The sequence below is a fragment of the Macaca thibetana genome, chromosome 3, assembly GCF_024542745.1.
Source record: "Macaca thibetana thibetana isolate TM-01 chromosome 3, ASM2454274v1, whole genome shotgun sequence".
NCBI classification, from domain to species: Eukaryota; Metazoa; Chordata; class Mammalia; order Primates; family Cercopithecidae; genus Macaca; species Macaca thibetana.
The window spans coordinates 31554154-31579978 of NC_065580.1; the positions used below are offsets into that span (position 1 = coordinate 31554154).

Genomic DNA, 25825 nt, shown 5'->3' on the forward strand with positions numbered 1-25825 from the left:
TTTGTATTTAAAAAAGTCCTTATAGTAATTGAGGCAGGATATGGTTTGGGAGTTAGGTGACCTCCATTCTAGGTCTAGTTCTGCTGTGACTTAGTTGTTAAATTTATGCAAATTGCTTAACTCATTTCTACGTAGTGTTCCAGAGTTCAGGAATTTGGTGTCAAGCAAATCAGTCTGAATCCAAGTTTCTGGTGTTCACTGACTCTGGGAATCTGTAAAAATGGGGATGACAGTAAATACACAGCAGAGTTGATGTAAATATCAGAATATATTATATGTCCCTTACAGTGTCTGTCACACTAAGATCTCAATATTGCTAGTTATTATTATTATACATAAAATGATAGGTTGGACTGAATAATGGATGCTTGGGCATTTTCCAGCTCTACAGCGCCATGATTTTTAAGTGAAAATACGTTGAAAAATAATGATGGCCTGTAGTAGTTTGCTAGGGCTGTTCTGGTGAAGTACCCACAAACTGGGTAGCTTAACAACCAAAATTTATTTTCTCACAGTTATGGAGGCTAGAAGTCTGAAATTAGGATATCAGCAGGATTTGTTTCTCCTGAGGCCCCTTTTCTTGGCTTGTAGATGGCTGTCTTCTTCCTGTGTCTTCACATGGTCTTTTCCCTGTGTGTATCCGTGTCCAAATTTTCATTTCCTAGAAGGACAGCAGTCTTTTGGGATTAGGGCCCAGCTCAATGACCTCATTTTACCTTAATTACCTTTTTAAAGACTCTATCTCCAAATACAAGCACATTCTTAAGTACTGGGAGCTAAGACTTCAACATATGAATCTGGGAGAATACAGTTCAACCCATAACAATGGCAAAGCATGCAATTTTGGCCCTTTTCCTCTTACTGGGGTTGATAAAGGATTATGATGAAGTTATCCTTAACTTTTGTTTTTCAGTTTCTGTTTTGGCGAGTCATTTCATGATGAACTTTTCTCTATACAAGAGCAAAAAAACAAACCAAACCAAACCAAAACAAAAAAACAAACCAAAACACCGCCACCACCACCATCAAAACCCACAGGGAAGCATCTGGTTGTGACTTTGCTTTTGATACTAATATATGTCTCAGAACAGATGTCCTTGTTTTCTGCAAATAAATACTGATCATCCACTAATTAAATGCATTAGTGGCAAGAAGCAATGTTCACATCCCACGTTTTCTGCTGTGTGGGCATTCATTAACCAACAAGGTAATGCCCTGATGAGTAGTTCCCTGGCAAAGCTCTGAGATCCACTGGACCACTCGTTCCTGCCTCGTGCTTTTTTTTTTTTTGAGACGGAGTCTCGCTCTGTCGCCCAGGCTGGAGTGCAGTGGCGCTATCTCGGCTCACTGCAAGCTCCGCCTCCCGGGTTTACGCCATTCTCCTGCCTCAGCCTCCCGAGTAGCTGGGACTACAGGCGCCCGCCACCTCGCCCGGCTAATTTTTTTGTATTTTTAGTAGAGACGGGGTTTCATTGTGTTAGCCAGGATGGTCTCGATCTCCTGACCTCGTGATCCGCCCGTCTCGGCCTCCCAAAGTGCTGGGATTACAGGCTTGAGCCACCGCGCCCGGCCGCCTTGTGCTCTTAATTTGAGGCATTAATGATTGCCTGACCAGTAACTGTGCTTGTTAAGACACATTTACACATAGTCCATTGGGAAACCAATTATTTTATCATTAGAATTGGGAAGAATTCATTGGCTTACCTTGGCTTGGAAGCTGTTACAACAAGGAGGTTCTCCTAGGTGTGAAAGAGATCATGTTTAAATGAATGCCAGCCTTAAATTGCTTGAGATATACTTAGTGCTCAGTGAATGTCAACTTATTGAATTTATTATTCATTCTATCAAAAAGTCCCAATTCGTTGTGGGTAGAAACATGAAATGATTTTATTTTTTCAAGTGATGCTCTGTCTTTGGGTAATGGGCTCCTTTGAGGCATAGTAGAGTGCTTCCACAACTTTGAAGATGCACATTTGTGAAGACAGTTTATTAAACATGTTTTAAGATTCAGTGGAATTAGTTTTTAAGTATTAAACTCATGCTAGGCCCAAATCTCTATCCACCCCCTAACATATACCAGTAAGACCTCTGACCCTAGGCTGCTTGGTACTGATAGTGATGGTGGGGACAGTGCTGGTGGTGGTATGGTAGTAGTGGTAGTGATGTGGTGGTGGTGGTGGTACTGGTAGTAAGGGTGGCAATGGTGTAGTGGTGGTGGTGATAGTAGTGGTGGTAGTGGTGGTGGTTATGGTAGTGATGGTGGCAATGGTGTAGTGGTGGTGGTGGTGATGGTGGTGGTAATAGTGGTGGTGATAATGGTGGTAGTGATGGTACTGATAGTGTCAATAGTGTAGTGATGGTGGTGGTGGTGATGGTAGTGGTAATGGTGGCGGTTGTGGCAGCTGTGGTGGTGGCAGGAGCTGGAGTGGCGATTCGGGCATGGCTGGCAGGAGTGTGGAGAGAGCACACACAGTGGACACTATCTGAGACACCTCTCTTCATCCCTCCTTTCTCACTGCTTCCCCTCTGGTACTCGGGTGGGAAGTGAGTGGGAAAGGTAGAAGCTGAGGTCTCCTTACAGAATGACTTATGGTGAGGCAGTAGTTTCCACTCCGTTGTGACTGAGTTACTGATTCTCTAACACTGACTGGTGCTTAACACATCTGCATATTTGGTAGCAAGCACATATGGATTCTCTGAGGTGCGTTTGTTGGTTCCTGTAAGGGTGCTAATAGAGACCTCGTCTTTGCATAGTCCCTGGCACTGGCAATCTGGCTTGGACTCCACAGCTATCATGTCTGCAGCCCCTGCCCCAGTTGGTTCCTGCCACTTGCCTCTTGCTGTTGGGGTCTCATTGGCTCTTTGGCCATTGTTCAGTGGAGTAGATCGCTGAGGATCAGGCTCCTTTAGCAGTGTCATCTTGGCCCACAGGCATTCAGAAATCCTTGTTGCTGACGATAGTGGAAATGCAGGTTGCCCCTCACAGGCAAACCTCTAAGATCTATCATCAGTCTCTGAAGCAGCATCAGGCCCTTTGCTAATCCAGTTCTTGATCCACTCTTACATAAGATGCTAGCTCTAGTCCCTAGCTTAGTTGAGGTGGGGGGAGTTTGGGAATCCTCAATCTCTCTGATGAACTTTCTTTGGCTTTCCAGAGGTAAAGGAAGAGAATACCCTCATTTCAATAAGTGTAGCCTCCTAAATTGTGACCTCTCCTCTCCCAAATCTTTCCTCCTTAGTTCTTTCAGAATGTTGGAGCCCTGTGGGATGGTATCTTGGCCTTCAGCAGCTGCAGCTGTGACTCAAAATGTGGGGATTTTCTGGATCTTCTTTTTCAGCAGTGGCTCTGAACTGCCAGTTCTGTCACTCAGAAGAAAGCCATGCACTTGCTTTCATTTTGTTACACTAAGCAGAAATAGAAAATGAAAGGGTTGGATCAGATGGTCTTGAATATCTCAACTAACTCTGAGATATGAAAATCACTTGCTAAAAAAAGAGGATGAAACCTCGAGAAATAGTTTTGCTAAAGAAGGTGTAATATTAGATTTTATAGGGCTGGGACTACCAATACATTAAGTAATGCTCCAAATATAATCAGAGTAGGTAGCTACTTGAATAACAGCTTTTCATTTGTTGGGTGCTCTAGGCTAAGATTTATGCAGTCTCTCATCTTTACAACATACTGTAAGGGGGTGCGGTGGGGAGGGCGGTTACTATCAGCTCCATTCATTCCATGGATGGGGAAATTGAGGTTCAGAGAAGTTAAGTGGTCCAAATTATGCAAACTTTTTGACTAACAGCATCAGGAGCGTGAATATTCTCATTCCAACATTTGTATTATGTTGTACAAAATACTTTTCCTAAATGTGTAAGGGTAGTCTAAGTTTATTTGGTAGCAAATAAACTCAAGCACACAAACTCAGCACAATAGAAGTTGATTTCTTTCTCACATGACAGCCCTGAGCAGTTGTTCAGGTCAGTGGGTGGCTCTCCTTGAAGACATCATGCCAGCTCCTTTAATCTTGTGACCCTGCTATCTTCTAGCAGGGCGGTGTTTTTTTGTTTTGTTTTGTTTTTTTTTAAAGTTACATTTACAAAACCTAGGTATAATTTAGATATATTAAAATTCTCTCTTTTTAGGTGTACAGTTCAATGAATTCTGACAAATATATACAGTTGTGTAACCGCCATCACATTCAAGATATAGAATATTTCCATTGCTTCAAAAAGTACTCTTGTGTCTCTTTGTAGACAGTTTCCTTCCTTCCTCACCAATTTCTGTACTGATAAGTTTGCCTTTTCCACAGTGTCATTTAGATGGAATCACATAGTAAATAATCTTTTTTTTTTCTTTTTCTGCATAGAATTTTTCTCCTTAGTGTAATCCTATCAGGGTTTCTAAACTTTTTGTGTCATGGGCCATGTAAGGAGGTCTGGTCAAGTCTCAAGACTTCCTTCTTAGAATAATGCTTACAAGTGCATAAAATTAAATATTAAGATGACATAATGAAACCTATGTTGAAATAGTTTTAAAATATTAAAAGATCTAATTTGTCATATATAGTATATGTACTTTTTATTCATGCTTAAATAATTAACAGTGGATCTAATTATTACTATAATATTACAGTAGTGATGAGAATACATTGTATTTCGAGATGTCTGCAGCAACTGTAATAAAATATGACAGCACTGGTGATTTTTATTGGTTAAAGAGTCAGTTACTGGTCATCACACTGTGCTTTGTTGCCTATATTAATAGTGAAAAGAAATGCTACATCCCAAATAGAGGTCAGTGAAATAAAATTTTAAAGGTTTTTCTCATCTAAATCATAGAGTCCATGAATTCTATCTAGAGAATTTCTGGGGTTCCATGTACCCCTAGTTAAGAATTCCTCTTTCTAGGGCCCCGCTATCACCTACAACCAGTCTAAGAAGGGCACAGAGAAGCAGCTGTGGGAGATTTTTCTGGGCCTGGCCTGGAAGTAGCATATGTCATTTCCAGTCACATTCTGTTGGACAGAAGTCAGTCATAGGACTCCACCTATCCGTAAGAAAGTCTGGGAAATCTAGTCTATCCTGTACTCAAAGATGAGATGAATAAATTTCGGTAGCTAGCTCATGTTTTGTGACACTAACCTTATTCAGTTTAGCTGTTAGAGGATACCGCCTAATATGAGACCATCATAAGGTGGAAAAGGCATGGTTTTGTGCAGTTTAATAATAATATCATTTCTTTAATGATAAAGTAAGTCTGAAACTCAGGACACAAATTTGAATCTTCTCACTCCAAATCCTATACTAATTGCAGGATGTTTTGATGTCTCTTATGATGACACATGATTGAAGAAATACCACGAAGGTCTACTTGTATGAAAACATTGTTCCCTTTTCTGTGGAGTCCCTGCACTTGGGGTTTAATGCTCTGTGGCTTCTGTCTTAAAACTTCAATAATTTTATTTTTGATTTTGTGTTTTGTGAGTGAAGTCTGATAGGACAAAGGAGCATTTGCTGGAGACATGGGGCCCAGACTTACACAAAGTGCTGCCTCCCTACCTCTCCTGGACAGGTTCTCTGGCTGCCTGCCCTCTGGCCCCTGGTGCCCTAGGCCTGCCCTGCTATCTCCTGCCCAGTCTCACCTTATGATCAGTGCCACCCTCTGCCTGGGCCAGGAACCAGGTCCTGGGTGCAGGTGCAAGGAGGGCCAGAATCTGGTACATGCCCTATGGTATCTCAGGGCAGGACAAGGTGGCAGCTGTCTCATCACAAGCTTGACACCATTTCACATTGTGAAATGCCACAACCCATTTCATAGGTGACTTCATGGAAGCCTCTTGAACAACACCCGATCCAGGCACTGAGTATATATTGACATGGAAGTGACAGTCCTTTGGGTTTGCCTGTTGCCCCAGGGCTGGGATGCTGACCATGGGGCCCCGCATTTTCATTTTGCACTAGACCTTGCACATTATGTAGCTGACCTTGCCTGAGATTCCCAACTAAAGGCACTATACTGAATTATATGACAGGGTCATCCCCATTGTCTCCAGAAGTTTTTTTTTTTTTTTTTGATACATGGATTTACCTAGAAGGTATGGAAGGATCCTGGGTAACTCCTTTATCTGTCTTCCACTGCCACATTAGTATGGATCAATTCATGAGTTTTGCTAATTGTGATCAAAGAAGGCATGTTAGTCTGATCCTAAAGAAATCCAGGGCTGTCAGATTTCTGCAAGTAAACTCATGATAAGAAATCCTGTAGTAGAGGGAGGCTGGGCCAAATTGCAAGGCTGAGGCAGAATAGCTAGAGGACCTCAGAAGATCCTGGCCGGGAAAGGCAAATGAGACACAGTGAAGTGCCCCAGGCATGCTGTGCAAGGAGAGGAGATGCAAGAGTGGAGGGAAAGGGGATAGGCGAAAAGGGAATTCTCCTTTGCCTGGCAAATTTTCTTGGGTTGAGCTTTGCTTTGAAGATTCTTAACCTTGAGGAAAATGGCAGCTGGAAGGTGAGGTGTGTATCAGCAGTGTTTATATGCACAAATCTAAAAGAATCTTTGAAGTTTGGCTGGTAATTTTGCATATTCTTCTATGACAAGTAGTTGTAGCTCTGTTGGTATTGTTACCTCTCACACAAAAACAAGCCACTCAGAGTAACTTATAGACATATAATTGTGCCAGACTTCTGGTGTTTTTCTACTTCAGTATCAAGAAGAAAAATAAGCAGGAGGCCTAGAAATTGAAACTAGAAGTTGTGGTTGCTATACCACTATTCAAAACCACTATTTGACTTCCTTTTGTATAGCCATACTTTCTCAGATAAGTCATTACTGTTTTTAACAAAAAGGTGTTTTGGGTTGGACTGTGTTTCCGCCCCCAAGAAATTTGTATGTTGCATTGTGAACCCACAGTATCTGAGAATGTAACATTATCTGGAGATAGGGTCATGGCAGAGTAATTTCTTAAGATGAGGTTATACTGGAGTAGGGTGTATCCCTAATTTAATACTGGTGTCCTTATAAAACTGGAAATTTGGACACAGAGATACATACACACAGGGGAAATACCATGGGAATATTGGAGTTCTGCTCCCACAGCAAAGGAACTGCCAGAAGCTAGGAGAGAGGCCTGTAACAGATCCTTCCTTAGTGCCTTCAGAGGGAGTATGGCCATGCTGAGGCCTTGGTTTTGTACTCCTAGTGTCCAAAACTATGAGACAATACATTTCTGTTGTTTAAGCCACTCAATCTGTTTGGCGTGTATTGTAGCCCAAGAAAACTAAAACAGTAGGCAGAAGTATTTCTGAATCTGTAAGATAAGAAGTCGTATTTCATAAAGATTCCCCATTTTATTAGGAAGTGACTGATTCAAACAAGAGAAAAGAAACAGGAACCATGTGTCACTAAGGTATACAGAATAAACCAGCAATTTCAATAATATAATCCACCAGTGGATGACTCAAAGAACCCTAAATCTATTTTAGTTACAGTTCTTAAAGAATCACAGAATCCTCTGTCTGAAAGGGACAAAGAAATCCAGTACTCCTGTCCTCTCTATTTCCAATAGACATAAATATTATTGAATATTTCTCATGAAAAGATTCTATGATCCTTCTCAGAAATTTTTCTTGCTGGTCATTTGGACTTAGCTATTCCATATCTACAGTTTATACCCATTTTCTCCCCAAAATGATTCAAGGCAGTTGATGACCCTATTCCTGTCTAGTCTGGAAAGTTACAGCCATGTTGGTGGCTGGATCAATAATACAGTCTTCGTTAAACTATTTACAGGGATCAATGTGACTCTTCTTGCTATAAAACCATGTAATAATTATAGGAGATGTATTGATATTGGGTTTAATTCAATTTTATTAAATCATATATTAAAACAAACACAATGGGAGAGAAGGCGAGATGCATAAAGTCTCTGTATTTTCCAGTTCATGCAGCAGCAACTAGACTCCCATTCGAGTCATTCCCTTTATTAGTGAGAAGTGCAGAGCCCCAGACCACAGCTGAGCAACTATGTTACTTGAAGATAAAATCAATATATAAATTTAGGATATAAAGGAGCTAGATTCTTAATATCATTCCTTCACAGCAGCTGGAGATTATCGTTGCTTCCCATCCTGCTTAAAACATTTGTAGCTAGCAATCATTACAATAATACATTTGAATCTGTCCCTTAAATCGTGAGTTTTATTGTCTTCCCTTTCTGAAGCTGAGCCTTGAGACTCACTGCAGTGGGAATGAGAGAATAGTTACTTGACTTCTTTCATCATGAAACTAGGCTTGGGCTAGAGTTGATTATCTAAATTCTTTTAGCATATCAAGTACCAAGCCTACTCACCCGAGATCATTGTGCCTACCATAGTGCAGAGAAAATGTCCTTTTCTTGTGTGACAGCCAGCCCTTGAAGCTTGCAGCCCTGGCTTGGATAAAGATACAATGTAGACCAGTGATTTTTAACGCAGAGTCCCATTTTCATAATTAATGTTTTGTAATACCTCCTTTCTAATTCTGAAATGAAAGTCATAGGTAACAGAAATTATCTCTACATACAATTTCCAAAAATCAATATAATAACCTAAGCCTAATATAAAAGAGACATAGAGAGAAAGCAATTTGTTATAAAATAATAAGTCTTTCAATGTGTAAATACCTGGGCATGTCTAGACTAGAAGATATAATGAAGCAGTTAGATGCTTCTCTCTTGTTATAATGAAAAAGTTTGAATTTAAGAGAAGTAAAAAACTCTTGTGTATAAGAAATACAAGAAAATGAAGAGCAGAAGCACAATGGAAATGAAAATGTAAACTAGAATAATAAAAGATCAGACTTACTTGTATGTGATAAGAGAAAGAGGAGAAATAACCATAATCGAAGTGTGGATAACAGCCGAGACAAATTACAGACAGTTGAAAAGGAGAAAATGAGGAAGTATGACATTTGTACAAATGAGTTTGGTCTTGTTGGTTAGTATAATGTAAAATGAGTCTCTTTATTATGACATTGGACAGATTGTATCACACACACAGAAAACATATCTCCTGTCTTAAAATCCTACTGCATTCCATTTTTGGTATTTAAAAAGACCTTGGATACTATATCCTCAGATAGGCAAAGAGGATGAAGGCAGACTGAAAAAGAAAATAACATCAGAAGAGGCATCCAAAAAGGTTGCTTGACAGGCTTCTGGGAACAGAGTCAAAGAAAGATTGAAAACCAACAGACCATTAAAATTACTTAATTTTCGTAATTAAGTAACTTTCACAACATAGATAACATTTTATACAACATTAAAATACATAAGTTGGAAATTATATAAAATATTTTTAAACAACAGTTAGCATTCAATTATAGTTCTGGGTTTCTAAGTCTGTTGAAAGGAGTCTCAAATTCCATCTGATACATATTTGCATCTCACAGTAACAAATGCAGACTGATAAAGAAAAGCATGTTGCGCCAGCAATTCAAACACGACGAGGGCACTGCCAGTAGTGATGAGATATTCTGAAATAACGAACAAACCTTACTAAGCTTCCAAATAAAACAAGGTATAATTGGCACACAATTTAGATGGTGGTTGCATTCCTTGAATTCACTGCATATTAAAACCATGCAAAAATACTTCATGATTCCGTGTAAACTGGAGTTAGATTCTAGGCTCAGAAAATAAGCAATGTTTATGACAGTCCAGTGAGATATTCAAAAGTCAGCCATGATATTTCTTGAGAGAAGGTATACAAATGGCCAATAAACACATGAAAAGGTGCTCAACATAATTAGCCACCAGGGAAATGCAAATCAAATCACAATGAAAAAAAATCACAATGAGGTACCACTTCATACCAAGTAGGTTGGCTATAATAGAAAAGACAGACAACAAGAAGTATTGACAAAGATGTGGAGAAATTGGAACCCTCATATGCTGCTGGCAAGATTGTAAAATGGCACAGCTACTTTGAAAAACAGTCTGGCTTTTCCTTAAAAGGTTAAGCATAGAGTTGCCATATGACCCAGGATTATACACCTAGGAATATACCCAACAAAAGTGAAAACACATGGCCACTCAAACACTTGTACATGAATGTTCATAGCAGCATTGCTCACAATAACCAAAAGTGAAAACAACTCAAATTTACCAATGGATGAACCATAAATAAAATGTGGTATGTCAATACAATGGTATATTATCCAGCCATAAAAATGAATGAAACACAACATGGATGAACCTTGAAAACATGCTAAGTAAAAGAAGTCAGGCATGAAAGGTCGTATATTGTGTGATTCCATTTATATGCAATATACAACATAGGTCATAAAGGTAGAGAGTAGATTTTTGGTTGCCCAGGGATAGAGAGTTCGGGGGAAATAAGGAGTGATTGCTAATAGGTACGGGATTCATTTGGGGGTGACGAATGTTCTATGATTCTGGTGATGGCTGTGTAACTCTATGAATACACTAAAAACCATTGAATAATACTTTAAATAGATGAATTTCCTGGTATGTGAAATGTATCTTGATAAAACTGTTGCTGAAAAAGCATAAGGCACAATGTTGCAAGGGATGGTCCTAAACACTGCGAGACATCTGGTATTCCAGAGTCTGTTCAACTAAGTGCTAGTCACACTTCCCAATCATTGGGCCAACTAATAATACCTCCACAGAGTTCCAAAACATTCCCTAGTGAGAATCATTGAATTGTGTAAGACGTAAAAAAATTCTACCAATTTTGGTGGACTAGAAAGGAGGAGACAGAAATGAGGGTGGGAAGATTGTTGAACAAATTCTCATCTTTGTTCTGAGGCCTTGAAACTACAAATGGAGAAGAGACATGCTGGCTTTTTCCTAACCTCACCAATTGTGGAAAAATATATTAGATAAATTGAGGAAAGTATCACAATTGGATGAATTATCCTTTCACTCACTGTTTGGGATCCCGGGAGGAAACCGTAGTGCAGGACAGCCCTGCACCCACTTGGGGGAGTGCATACCATAGTTAAAAGGGTTATGTGGCGTGTTCAGTAATGGTGTGCTCAGTAAGAGAGAGGTTTAATTTGCATTCCTGATTCTCTCTCAGTTCCTGTGTGGCCTGGATGCTGAGTTTAGAGTTGGCAGGCCTGCTATGTACAGTCTGGGCTGGGAGCTGGATAGAGTATGTGGCAAACACACAGATGCCAGCATGATCCCAGGAGAGGCTGAGCCTGGACCATGGGGCAGTAATAGGCTCTAAGCAGAGTGAAGAACAGGCCAGAAATTCATCTAACATAGATGTTAATAGTGAACACTAGCAAAAGATCCACATGACCCAAAAATTTCACTCCTAGGTATACACCCTAGATAAATTAATATATACATCCACATAAAAACTGATGCACAATGTTCATGTGCATTATTTGTAATAGCCAAAAAGTAGAAACAACCCAAATGTTCATCAATGGATGAAGAGATTAAAAAATATGATATGTTAGTACCATACACTACTATTTGGCATTCAAAAGAAATGAAGTATTGATGCATGCTACAACATGGGTGAACCTTGAAGGCATTAGGCTAAGAAGCCAGACACAAAACGCCACATATTCTATGATTCCATTTATATGAAATGTCCAGAATAGGTGAACTGATAGAGCTAGAAATCAGATTAATGTTTGCTAGAGACTGAAGGAAGAGGGTAATAGAAAGCAACTACTAATGAGTACAGGATTTCCTTCTGGGGTAATTAAAAGGTGCTGAAATTAGATAATTGTGATGGTTGCACAATTCTATAAATGTACTAAACCCCACTGAATTGTTCACTTTGAAAGGGTAACTTTATTATATGTCAATGATATCTCAATCAAAAAGTGCACACATACATAACAACTCCACATTTTGTGTGCACATTTGAGTGTAGTGAGCACATCTATATATTTGCTACATACTCTGATGTTTTTACTTTGCTGTTAAGATAAATGACCCCTGTATATGGCCTATAAGGGTCTTCTTGATCTCATCCTGTACCATGCCCACTGTGCAGCAGCCACACTAGCTCTCATTCTTTCATGAAGACTTTTGTACTTGCCAGACCCTCTGCCTAAAACATTCTTTCCACTACACTTTAATTGGGCAATTTCTTATTTCCTTAAGCAAGGCTTCCCTGACCTCCCTGGCAGGGTCAAATCTCTCTGTTATACCCTCTTCTAGCACCATATTTCTTACCACACCACTGATCGTATTATGCATATTGTATTTGGTGATTTTGGGTTAATATCTCTCTCTTCAATTAGACTGTAAACTCCTTGAGGGCCAGTGTAATCATGTCTGGTTTTGTTTACCCATACATACCCTAGAACAGTATCTGACACACAGTGCCTAATCTATGTGTAGAAATCAGTCAATATTTATTAAATGAGTCAATGAGTGAGTCATTTTTCTCCTTAGTCCCTGTTATGCCATTTCTGAGTTTACTTCCACTTCTGTCCATTTGTGCCTTCACTCAAAAATGTTCATTGAGGCTGGGCACAGTGGCTCACACCTGTAATCCCAGCACTTTAGGAGGCCAAGGCGGGAGGACTGCTTGATCAGTCTGGGCAACATAACGAGACCTGTCCCTACAAAAGAAAAAAGAAATTAGTAGGTGTGGTGGTATATCCCTGTAGTCCCAGGTACTCAGGAGGCTGAGGTGGGAGGATCGTTTGAATATAGGAAGTCAAGGCTGCCATGATTGTGCCACTGCACTCCAGCCTCTGGGTGACAGAGCAAGTCTCTGTCTCTAGAATATATATATATGCCAGAAACTTAAGGCTTCATGGACTATCCCTATGGACTCTTCAATATATTATTTTTGATAATGTTAGTCAACTAAATTATCTAATTTAACCTTGAAAGATTTTTTTCTAGCTCCTAACCTAATCCTACTTCCAGATTTCTTGCTCAACTGCAAATTTAGTTTTGTAGCAAATCAAACTATCAGTATGTGTAAGAACTAGACATAATAACCACAAATGTTTCAAATCCTGACCTAGTTATGTATCACCTATATGAAGACTGCAAAAAGCCAGCTGATTAACTTTCATCAGTGACTTTTGATTATACAAGTAATTGTATTCTCTTAATGAAATCATATTTTAGGCAAATGACGTAGTCTATATAAGTTGGTCATAGCAAAACAGATTTTCACATATTATGCATATTTGTACAAACTTCATTAGTATAAGCAGTAAGGTATTTTCGGTAGAAGTAGAGTTTCTCAAATTATGTAAATTGGACACTTCTGGGTTGACATTCATGAATTTTCTGCTGAGTGTTTAATAGAAGGAAAATGCTTTTTTCTTTTAACAATTATTTTGAAAAACAGATTATTTTTAATCAGAAAGTAAATTAATGAAAACCTATGCTAAAAAAGTAGACTTCATATCACCTGTAGGAGAAAGCAATTATACTAGACTACAAATGCCATGAAGGTGGAGATCACGTTTTTTTGTTGTTGTTGTTCACCGTTATATCCCCCACACTTTAGTACCGTGATTGGCATATAGTAGGTGCTCAATCGTGAATTGTGTGCTTGATATTTATAGAGGATAAACTAACAATGCTTGATCTCAGTGTTGGTGTTAATAGGTCAAGTTGCTGGCTTGTGTCTCAGTGTATGAAAGAACCCACAGTAAAAAGTATATTCTAACTTTGAATTAGGAAGGTCAAAACAGTAAGTCTGACTTCTTATTGCATGGTTCATGTGAGAAAAGTTTATTCAGATTTGTTATATTTCTACATATATGAGTTCAGAGGCATGAAGGTTTGGTTCAATTACCAGTCTTATCCCTTTCATTTTTGCTCACTGTCAGGGTGGGAATTAATTTTAAAACTACCCTTTTTACTCCAAGTTTCCATCAAGTGTTTGAATCCCTTTCACCATACATCTACTAATGTCCTGGCCAAAGTCTGAACATTTCCTAGTGGTGGGAAACTTGACACCTCCTGAGGCAATCCATTCAATTATAGGATAGCTTAGTCAGAAAATTCTTTATTCTGTTGCATTGGAAGTAGCATTCCTGTGCTTCTCACACCCCAGCAAGGATGAGTATATAGAACACATTCCTTTTCCATACAACACTCTCATATAGAGCTGAATACTTTGCTGGCAAGGCAAAATCTCCCCACTTCATGCGAACATTCCATGCAGGACATGGTTTCAATTCTCCCTCTCCAGGTCCTCTCCCAGTGTGAATGTGTATCCATTTGTTTATATCTCTTTTAAAGTTGGTGTTCAGACAGATCTCAGTATTTTAGATGTGGTTTATTTGCAGTAACCATGATCCTGCCAAAATCCTGGGTTTGTAGATAGCCATGTGTCTCAGACATTTTCTTCTGGGTGCATAGTGACAATTTCTATGAATCTGCAACAACCTCCTGTGTAAGTAAAGCTAAAGAAAGATTGGAGAAAGTGATTCTTTCCTAGGTCACATAAAAAACTACTGGAGAGAATATGTAACTCCTTTTATCTCCATGCTTAGGGAACATATGAAGGCTAAAATAAAGCTGGTTAATGCTTTTGCTTTGTTTTGGTTCATATTTCCCTAAGTAAGATAATGGATATAAAGTGTCTAGCCTGGTGTCTCATACAGAATAGTGATTCAACAAATGTTAATTAGCTTTTTCTTTCTCTTAATCTCATATGTCTATATATATGTACACATCATATATGTACATATAGATACACATATATGTACATATTGGTACACATCATATATGCACATACAGGTACACATGTGTTAATATGAAAATATCATATGTATGTACATATGTATTTTTTGAGATCCTCAAAAAAAGAGTCTACAGAAGATATTTTATAGTCCACTTGAACACCTGGGCTCAGGTGATTCTCCCACCTCAGCTTTCTAAGTAGCTAGGACTACAGGAAGATGCCAGCATGGCTATCTAATTTTTAAATTTTTTATGTAGAAATGAGGTTTTCCCTATGTTGCCCAGGCTGGTTTCAAACTTCTGGCCTCAAGCGATCCTCCAGCCTTGGCCCCCAAAAGTGTTGGGATTATAGGCGTGAGCCAATACACTCAGCCTGTCTTCATATTTTTTCTTGGAATTTTTCTGTCCCTTTTAAACACAAGGATAATGTAGGGATGAACAAGTGGACTATAAAATATCTTCTGTAGACTCTTTTAATTATTTGAAGACAAGAGTTCTTGGTTTTTTTTAAGTGAAATACTAAGGAACAGTTAAATGAAATACAAGTCTAGATATGTTTCAAACATTTCCAAATAAAATATAGCACTTTCACAATATTTATTTTTATTTGTATAAATTTAAGGGGTACAAGTGTACTTTCGTTATATGGATGTATTGTGTAGTCTTGAAGTCTGGCTTTTAGTGAGTAATTTTTAAGACATTAATTCTACTTACCTAGCTGACTTGAGCGTTATTTTGTATCTTTATTCATCTGGCTGGGTTGTGTGTTTAAAATGAGTTTCTTAAGACTAGAAAGACAAGAGTTTAAAAAAATAAGGGGTTTCAATGATATCTTTTTGCACCTTCTTGAATTATAGTTGTCAGTTTAATAAATGATTAAGAGAACTAACATTGTTGGGGAAATTTTTAAATATCCTATAATAGTTGTTCCTTAAAAAAAAAAAAATCTTCTGAGAACCGTAAAGCTATTTCGTTCCCACAAATGAAACTGCCACTAATGACAGCTAGGGCACATGGTCTCTTCTAGCAATGAGATCATTATAAACACATTGAACTTTGACCCACTTTTTTCCAAAGGCATTTATTTTATAAATGAGAGTGACACTAGATTTAGGTATTCAGCCACAAAGAACCAAGAAAAAAATGTCATTCTATGCCATTGAAAACAGTGCTATTAACTCCAGCATCTAGGTGTTATGGGATAATTTAGTACTGCCTGCCATCACAGGTCTTGCCAAGAATGTGGACACTATGGATTCTGTGGGGCTTTTTCCTAACTAGATAAAAACAAGTCTGCCTGAGTGGAGGGAGTAATTTCTTGTTGTTCTTTTTCAAAATGCTCAGCAATATACCTTTTCTTTACTCTGTATATGAAGATCACAACACTGAAAATTGCTTTCTAGTCTGTTGACTGTCTATAGCTGATGACTTGAAAGTAGAAGTAACACTCACTAAGCCCCCTGACTTTTTGTAAAGTACCTTCGTGTGCTCTGACTCTAGAGATTTCTCAGATTCAAGATATACAACTTTCATCTGAATAGAATATAGAGTTTGAGAAAAATTGTCAGCTGAAAAAGATAAAACAATGATCAGTTTGTAAATCGGGGTACTATTTTAGAAATTACTTAAAATATTAGAGAGAGCATCTATGCAAATACCAGACATCTAACTAACATTTTTAATTTTGTTGTAGGTTATGGTCTGGTACACAGTAGTCTGTGTGTTCAACGAGAATTAAGACTTGAGATATGGGTAGGAATTTTTAACTTTTCACTCAATTCCTATATGCCAAAAGTGAATTTTTTTTTCTGACATTTTGTCATTGGAGATGAGACATAATCTCACTTTTCCAGAGAAGATTTCGGATTTGAGAACAGGATGTGATTGAAGTTAGAGTAGCAGATTCATGCATATAAAAGAGCTAACTTCATTCTATTCCACAGTCTTGAACTGCCGGCTTTTTGTCAGTCTTGCAAGTAAGTCTCCTTGGCCATAAGGAGGAGCAGTTGAGAGAATCAATGAAAAACTCAAAATGCCTTTTGATGATATGATATCAAATACAAAGCTCTCCAATAATTACCTATTCAAATAGAATCACATATCATTTACATCTTATGATTTAGGATTAATTACCCTGCTTACATGTAACAATAGATAATCTATCAGTAAGGTGTCTTTAAGAAATAAGTCTTGGTAACATGATACTATTTACTTGGAAACAAACCCATACTATTATCATCAATTATTATTATCTCCTCCCTAATTCAAGTGAGTTTACAAGCTGATGCTGCAAACACTCCTTCCTTGTGTCCAAAAGCTGCTGCTGTCTATTTAAGTGCCTTACAAATTCCATGGTTTCGATAATCTCTTGTGCCTGGCTTATGTGATTATCATGAAAAAATACACCCCTTGCATGCCTCCACTGTTAGACTTCAGTAATTAGACTAGAAACCCCAGGAGCATAGGAACTTCCTGTCTTATTTATGGATTTATTCCTAGGACCTAGCACATAGGCACTAAGTAAATTTTTGTTGAATAAAGGGAAAAGACCTTGTCTTACTCATCAGTTTCGAATGATGTTTGGAATATAGCAGATACTCAGAAATATTGTTTGAATCGATACTGATAATTATCACAGGATAATGGTATGCTTTTTCTAACTTCATCTTACATATAAGTATACCAAAAGGTAGTTTCCAGTTACATAATTGATCATTAGTTTCTAATTATATTACAGATTCAATTCAATTCAGTTTACTCTTTTCCTTTTGCTTTGACCCTGATAATTTCTAAAACCTAAGTAAGATTATCAAGATCATTATTTAAAAGGAGTTTCTGTGCTAAAGCCATTGTTTCCTCCTCACAAATTACTTGTTAACAAAAGGAAAAATAGTAACTATGCAGTGGAGACACTAAATAACCCCTTAAGCCAGTGATGAAGATTAATATCAAATAGACATCGCATGCCTCTGGATGTGATACCCTGTGAAAGATACCAATTCTTTTAAATATGCTGTCAATATTTTTTCATTATCCCAATAGAAATGGAAAGTCATTCACTCAGGCCCATGCGGTAACTTTTAATGATTGCCTGTTATGTGCCAGGTACTGTGCAAGGGGAATATGTTTACTGAGGAAATTGAGACTAATGGGAGAGTCAGATATTTAATCAGAATGATGTAGTACACGAGCAGGAGGATGGAGAAATTAGTTATCTGTGGGAGTTAGTTTCACAGGAGTCACATCTGAGGTGGATCTTGAAGGCTGGAATAAGAGTTCTCCAGGTGGAGGGGAAAGAGATCTCCAGGCAGGAGGAGCGGCATGTGTAAAGGAACGAAGCCTTGAAAAATTCAATAATCATGTCTAATTTTATGCCAGATGTAGTTCAGAGGCATTAAAACTGAGTTCAGCCACTTAAAAATACTTTCACTATGAAATATTACACACATAATAAAAGTGCATAAAACAACTATCAGCTTATTGAATTATTATGAAGCAAATATGCATGTAACAATCATTGAGGTCAAAATCTACAAAATGTCTGGAAACCCCCAAATCAGTATCCCTCCATTCAATACCACTTCTCTTCCTCCAAATTATTTTTAATAGTTGCTTTAGAGTTAATAGAAGGTAGACTTTTCATAGTCTACCTTCTAGTGATATACCACTTTGCATGTGGTATAAGACACTATTCTGATTTATCCATGTCTTTACATTTATTTAGTTTGAGATGGAGCTTGCTCTGCCACCCAGTCTGGAGTGCAGTGGTGCAATTTCAGCTCACTGCAACCTCCACCTCCTGGGTTCGAGTCATTCTCCTGCCTCAACCTCTGGAGTAGCTGAGATTACAGGCACCCACCACCATCTCCCTGGCTAATTTTTGTATTTTTAGTAGAGACGGGGTTTCACCATGTTGGCCAGGTTGGTTGCGAACTCCTGAACTCAAGTGATCCACCTGCCTCAGCCTCCCAAAGCGTTGGGATTACAGGTGTGAGCCACCGTGCCCGGCCCAATTCATGTCTTTACTATTGAGAAATGCATTTCTATGCAAATCAAAACCATAATGAGATACCATCTCATGCCATTTAGAATTGTGATCATTAAAAAGTCAGGAAACAACAGATGCTGGAGGATGTAGAGAAACAGGAATGCTTTTACACTGTTGGTGGGAGTGTAAATTAGTACAACCATTGTGGAAGACAGTGTGGTGATTCCTCAAGGATCTAAAACTAGAAATACCATTTGACCCAGCAATCCCATATACCCAAAGGATTATAAATCATTCTACTATAAAGACAAATCCACACCTATGTTTATTGTGGCACTATTCACAATAGCAAAGACTTGGAACCAACCCAAATGCCTATCAGTGTTAGATCAGATAAAGAAAATGTGGCACATATACACCATGGAATACTACGCAGCCATAAAAAGAATGAGTTCATGTCCTTTACAGGGACATGGATGAAGCTGGAAACCATCATTCTCAGCAAACTAACACAGAGACAGAAAACCAAACACTGCATGTTCTCACTCTTAAGTGGGAGTTGAACAATGGGAACCGATGGGCACAGGGAGGTGAACATCACATACTGGGGCCTGTTGGGAGGTGGAGGGCAAGGGGAGGGATAGCATTAGGAGAAATACCCAATGTTGATGATGGGTTGATGAGTGCAGCAAACCACCATGGCACACGTATACCTATATAACAAACCTGCATGTTCTGCACATGTATCCCAGAAGTTAAAGTATAATTTTAAAAAATGCATTTCTAAACACTATTTACTTAAAAATTTTAACAGGTGTAAAATATACAGAGAATTATGCACAATCACATATGACTGCTTAATGATTTACCATAAAAGGAACATAGCACCATCACACAGCTATTGGAGTAGAATATCAACAATTGCCCAGAAGCATTTCTTGTGATCTTTTCCAATCAATTACTGCCACTGTCTTCTTCCTCACAGGAATAAAACCATTCATTAGTTTTGTGGAATCATATAGTCTATGTGTAGAATTATACATTATCTGTATATTTTGTGTTTAACTTTTTTATTCCACATTGTTGTTTTGATTTCATCCATTGTTTTGTGTAGCCATACTCTTGCATTTTCTTTGATCATATTCCAGTGTATAAACTTAACGTAATTTATCCATTCAGTTGATGAACGTTTGAATTGCTGCAAAGTTTTTGGATGTCACGAATAAAGCTTCTGTCAAGGTTATTGTACCTGTTTTTTGGTGTTTATGTGCATACATTTCTGATGTGACATACACCTTAGGAGTAAAATTACTGGGTCAAAAGATAGTGGCATCTTCAAATTTAGTAGATAATGTCAAAACAGTTCTGTACACTCTCATCAGCAATTTATGAGTGTTCCCATTGCTCCACACCCTTTCAATGGGAATTCCAAATCAGCATTTGGAATTGTCTTTACTTTTAGCCATTCTGCTGGGTGTATAGTGGTATCTCATTGTGATTTTAATTTCCATTTTTTTGTTAGTAAGTTTTAACATATTTTCATATTTTTTAACTTACAGAAAATTTTAAACATATGCAAAATAAACAGAATAGTATAATAAATCTTCCTGTACTTATTACACAGCTTCAACTGTTATCAACATTCTGCCATTCATTTTTTTTTTGAGATAGAGTCTCGCTCTGTTGCCCAGGCTGGAGTGCAGTGGCGCCATCTCGGCTCACTGCAAGCTCTGCCTCCCGGGTTCAACGCCATTCTCCTGCCTCAGTCTCCCGGTAGCTGGAACCACAGGCGCCCACCACCACGCCCGGCTAATCTTTTTTTGTTTTTTGTATTTTTAGTAGAGACGGGGTTTCACTGTGTTAGCCAGATGGTCTCGATCTCCTGACATTGTGATCCTCCCGCCTCGGCTTCCCAAAGTGCTGGGATTACAGGCATGAGCCACCATGCCTGGTCAACATTCTGCCATTCTTGTATCATCTATATAGCCACTCATATCCACTCCCACTCTATTACTTTTTACATTTTTAAAGCTAAATTTGCATACATTGAAAAATGTTAGTGGTCCAATTGTAACAAACAGACACACTTATGTAATCAACAGCTCTATTATCTTCCCCTAAAATTCCCCTGTGTCCCATACTCCCTCCCCACCCAGTTTAATTAATTTTTGCTTTGTTGAATTTCTGCACAGGGTAAGAAATCTAGTGTGTTTGAAACACAAAGTGTGTGAGGTTATGGCAGGACCAGGTATAATAGTATTTTTTTGTGTACTGTATTTTAGGTCCTGCTGAGTGCTTTCTTCATTAACTGATTTCTCAAGAGAGGGTCTCACTAGAGTCATAAAACTTGTGAGTGATGGAGACAGGATGCTCAGATTTTTTCTGACTCCAAAATACAATCTTTGTACTAATGTTTTTTGTTGATTTATTAGTTTATGCAGTTGGCAGTCAAAAGGGATTTTGAAATGCAGAGTAATGTCAGGTTTGTTTGGACTATAATTCTGTTGATAGTGTGCAATATTGGAGTGAGGCTGAGATCAGTGGTAGTAAGAGCACAGAGGTGTTTATGGCAGTGGTTCAGAGGTGAGGTTTGGGACTAGAAGACTGATGGTGCATATGAAGAGAGGAAACTGTATTTCTTAGGTCTTTTTGAAGTATAACCAATAGCTTATGGTTCCAGGTTAGGTGTTGGGGATAAGTGAAAAGAGAAACCTTGTAAACAGGTAATTCATTACTTTGCATCTTTCCAGATGCTCCTCTCTATAACTCCAAGGCTTCTACCTTCGGTTCCCAAATTGATAGCAACACTGTTATTAAAATCTGGAAGAGGAAGAACAGGTTTGGTGAGAAGATAAATTCAGTTTTGGTCTGGCTAATTTTGATATGCCTGGGGAAATGTAGATGGTCTGTCTTGCGGGCAGTTACAAATAGAATTGAGAGGCTCTAGAAACAGGTCTGACCTGGAGATAAAACTTTAGGAATCATCAGAATATATATGTAACTGGAAGCACAGGCCCCGGACTCAGATAGATTTAGGTTTAAAGATCTAGGTCTAGCTCAGACACCCATTGTCTGTTTCCTTATTGGTAAAATGGGATAATATCTAACCCAGGATCTTTGTAAGGATTTGATGGAAAAATAAACAGCACTTAGCATGGTGTCTGAGTTCAGTAAGTGCCAAAATTATCATTAGCTATTATTAGATTGCAATACAGCTAATATTTTTATTATTATTGTAATAGCTAACTTACTATAACAAAAACCCTTTTTTCCCCATGGAATTCGCTTAAATGCTACATGAAATGCATTTAAATGAAAGATCTGTAAGGTATGGTTTGATAGCCACAAGGCAGCATGGTACATGCATCATTGTGTCATTTGGTCAGCAAGACCTATGAGTGCCTTTAGCACAGGGAATGGAAGATATGAAGCCATGTCAGCAGTTCTCCAGTAGGCAGCTTACCTCCAGGGTAGCAACCCAGTTATATCCACTCCCCACCCTCCTTAAAACAAGCATTTTAGGGAAAGGATTATCTTCGTTTTTCATGTTATGTTGTTTGCAAAATACTTAGGTGTTATATTCTACATAATTGATAACAGATCAACAATTTAATATTTGTCCTTCTAAATCAATTTTTCCATGACCTTTCTACAATCTCAGACCCTCTCTTGGCTCATAATTTGATTTCTCTATCATTTTGGATTTAGTTATGTGTGGTAAACTGCCACATCATAATCAAAGCTGTCAAAATCAGGACCAGAGTACACAGGTCCTTTAGGAACTATAATTGCTTCTACTTGATGTTAGGTTCTTATGCTGTGTTTTAGTGGGATCTGCTTAGAATAGATGGAAAACTAAGAATGAATCTTAAAACAACATTTGATGAGAAAAACAAGTTCAGCAAGAAAACTTAAGGAATCACCAAAATGTATTTATAGAAGGCCACCAGACTGACTCAGTCAGTTGTAAGAATAAGTCTGACTAGTGTTTCTTTCTTTTACTGTTCTTAGAAAAGCATTAAAAAAAATCAGCAGCTTTAATTAGCTAGTATTATTTTCAAAATAATTATATATTGTGAGAGATTAAATGTGAAAATCATCACAATAATTCCTCCTATTCCTGAATGCATATCCTTTTGCAATGTGATTTTGCTGCTTCTCCCAGCAAGAGGCAAGTCTAAGTGTCTACTTCCTGAATTTAGGCTGGCTCTTTGACTTGACTAACAAAATGTAGTGAAAGTGTTGTCATATAAATTCTGAACTGAGGGCCTCAAGAAATCTTGTAATTTCTATTCTCTACTGGCTTGGCATGCTGCCACTGTATGAGGAAACCCAGGCTAGTCTCCTTGAGGTTGAAAGGCTACAAGAAGAGAGGTCCAGCCAACAGCCAACACCAAATACCATGTGACTGTACCCAGTCAAGCCGCTAGATGACTGTAGCATCTGCGTGGGTCACCCTAGACAAGGCTAGCCCAAATTACTAATCTTCAGAATTGAGAGCACATAAAATGACTTTAAGCCACCAATTCTGGGTGGCTATACAGCAATAATATACCGTATATGTGTATGTGTGTATGAGAGAGAGAAAGTGTTCTTTCATCTTGAGGACGAGAGAATTTTAAACTATAAAATGGATTTACGTTAACCATTACAATGTACTTCTAGACTTTTAGGATGAAAAAGTAATGTGTCACCTAGGTTGCTGCAGTGAACAATGAAAGGGAAGGCAGATCATTTTTTTGGGATGGTTTGTGTGCATTGTTTTTAGAGGTAGGGTGATAATTCTAGATGATGTCTAAGGTTCCTTTAAGCTCTAGAGCCCTGTGAAATTTCAATTAAATTCTTGTAATTTAGCAACTCATTTCCACTTCATGAACTTGCACATAGCATTTTAATATGCAATACCTTTCGCAACTGGCAGGATCTACTGGCTTGTCTTTCACATACAATGTGAACCAAAACAGCTATGGCATAGTGAAGGTAGCATAGTATAGATGGTACAGTGTGATGGCTAAGTTCACGAGTTCCAGAGCCAAACTGCTTGCGGTCAAATGATGGCTCAGCTACCTATGAGCTGTAACCTTGGTGTATTAGTCCATTCTCACATTGCTGTAAGGAAATACCTGAGACTGGGTAGTTTATAAAGAAAAGAGGTTTAATTGACTCACAGTTCTGCATGCCTGGGGAGGCCTCACTTATAATCATGGCAGAAAGCACCTCTTCACAGGGCAGCAGGACAGAGAATGAGTGCCAGCAGGGGAAATGCCACATGCTTATAAAACCATCAGATCTCATGAGAACTCACTAGCAGGAGAACAGCATGAGGGAAACCACCTCCATGATTCAGTTACCTCCCACTGAGTCCCTCCCACAACACGTGGGGATTACAGGGACTACAATTCAAGATGAGATTTGGGTGGGAACACAGCCAAATCATACCACTTAAGTCATCTAAACTCTCTTTACCCCAGTTTTCCCACCTGTGGAATGGAAGGATAGCAAAACCTCATTAAATTGTTGATAGGATTAAATGAGCTAATATTGAGTTTAAAACATATTAACTACTCAATACATGTCAAATAGTAGTACTGTTAATTATAGTAGGGAGTAATCTAGGTCCTGACCCCAAGTTCCTACTGACTGGCACATTACTTAATCTCTCTGGGTCTCAATTTTTGATTCTTTCTTTCTTTTCTTTCTTTCTTTTTTTTTTGTTTGAGACGGAGTCTCACTCTGTTGCCAGGCTGGAATGCGGTGGCGCGATCTCGGCTCACTGCAACCTCCACCTCCCGGGTTCACGCGGATTATTTCATTTTTATAGATATGTTTAATATTTATTTTACCCACACGCACATTTAATCTTGACTCTAATTCTAATCATTCAAAGATTGTCTAAACTTACTCTGTTAGCAAGCAATTTTGAGGACTCTTTAGTACTGACCACTTTGCATTAGAATATAAATAACACTACATTTGCTCACAAAACATACTGTTGTTGTTTTTTTATTTTTTTTCTCACACCTGGTCAGCAAACAACTGATATATCTGAAGCAAAGCTTTTTCAGGGTTAGGGCAATTTAGACTTGCATATTCATTTTTAAGCCTATGATAAATATGTTTATTACATAAAAGTAGGAAAAGATCCTCTGAAAATGCAGAAAATATTTTACCTCACATTCTACCACTCAAAGATCTCCAATATAGATATTTTTATGTTTCTTTCAGTCTTTTTTCACTGCATTTTTTGGAGTGACATTGCGCTTTATTATTGTATATCATTTTTCATATGATTACAGCCTTCTTATTGCGTTTCAAAATCAATTTTTCTGCTTATTAGTTTTATATGCTTAATTTACAAATTTTGCAAAGTATACAGAATAAAGAAAATAAAAATCGTTCATAATTGCACCGTTACAGCCCACTGTTAAAGTATCACACTTCAAAATACTTCCTTTGTTGCTTAAGCATATCCCATACAACTAAATTTTATACAAAATGTGATTTTTATTGGTTGCATAACACACTATCTCAGAAGTATCATAACTTATTTTACATTAATTTGTAAACTGGCATTTCATGTTTTAGTTTCACGTTAAGTGATGCCTCTCGACTACTGGACCGATATATATGATCATACCGCTTATGGGACTGGTTAGTGTGTGTTTAAGATCATCTTTCTATCCTTTTCTTGTCATCCCCTATAATCAAGCTGCTGCAATCCCCGGAGACCTAATGCAAACGCTTCACCTCCTGGACCCAAGCCATCCACCACCGTCCCCCACCCTCTGCCTCAGCCTCTTATGTAGCTGGGACCACAGGCATGCGCCATCCTGCCCGGCTATTTTTTTTTTTTTTTGGTTGAGAGGGGGTTTTGCCATGTTGCCAGGCTAGTCTTTAACTCCTGGGCTTAAGCGATCCTCCCGCTTTGACCTCCCGAAATGCTGGGATTACAAGCACCAGCCACTGCGCCTGGTTTTTAAAGTAACAAATGTATTAATTTACAAACTTTCCTTTGGATTTTGAAAACTAAACTTTTTCTCTTCTAAACAAAGTCTATCTACTAAACTTCAGTTTTTCCAGGACCCCGCACAATGGCAGCTTAAGTTGGACCAACTGGAAAGGTTTTCAGTGGATCTTGGGGAGGATCGGATA

General features: G+C 38.3%; 1 protein-coding gene across 4 annotated transcripts in view; it reads right to left on the reverse strand.

The window, feature by feature from the left end:
• The window catches only part of ARF5 (ADP ribosylation factor 5), a 540324-nt gene that overhangs the window by 181218 nt on the left and 333281 nt on the right, over positions 1 to 25825 (reverse strand). The window lies entirely within an intron of this gene.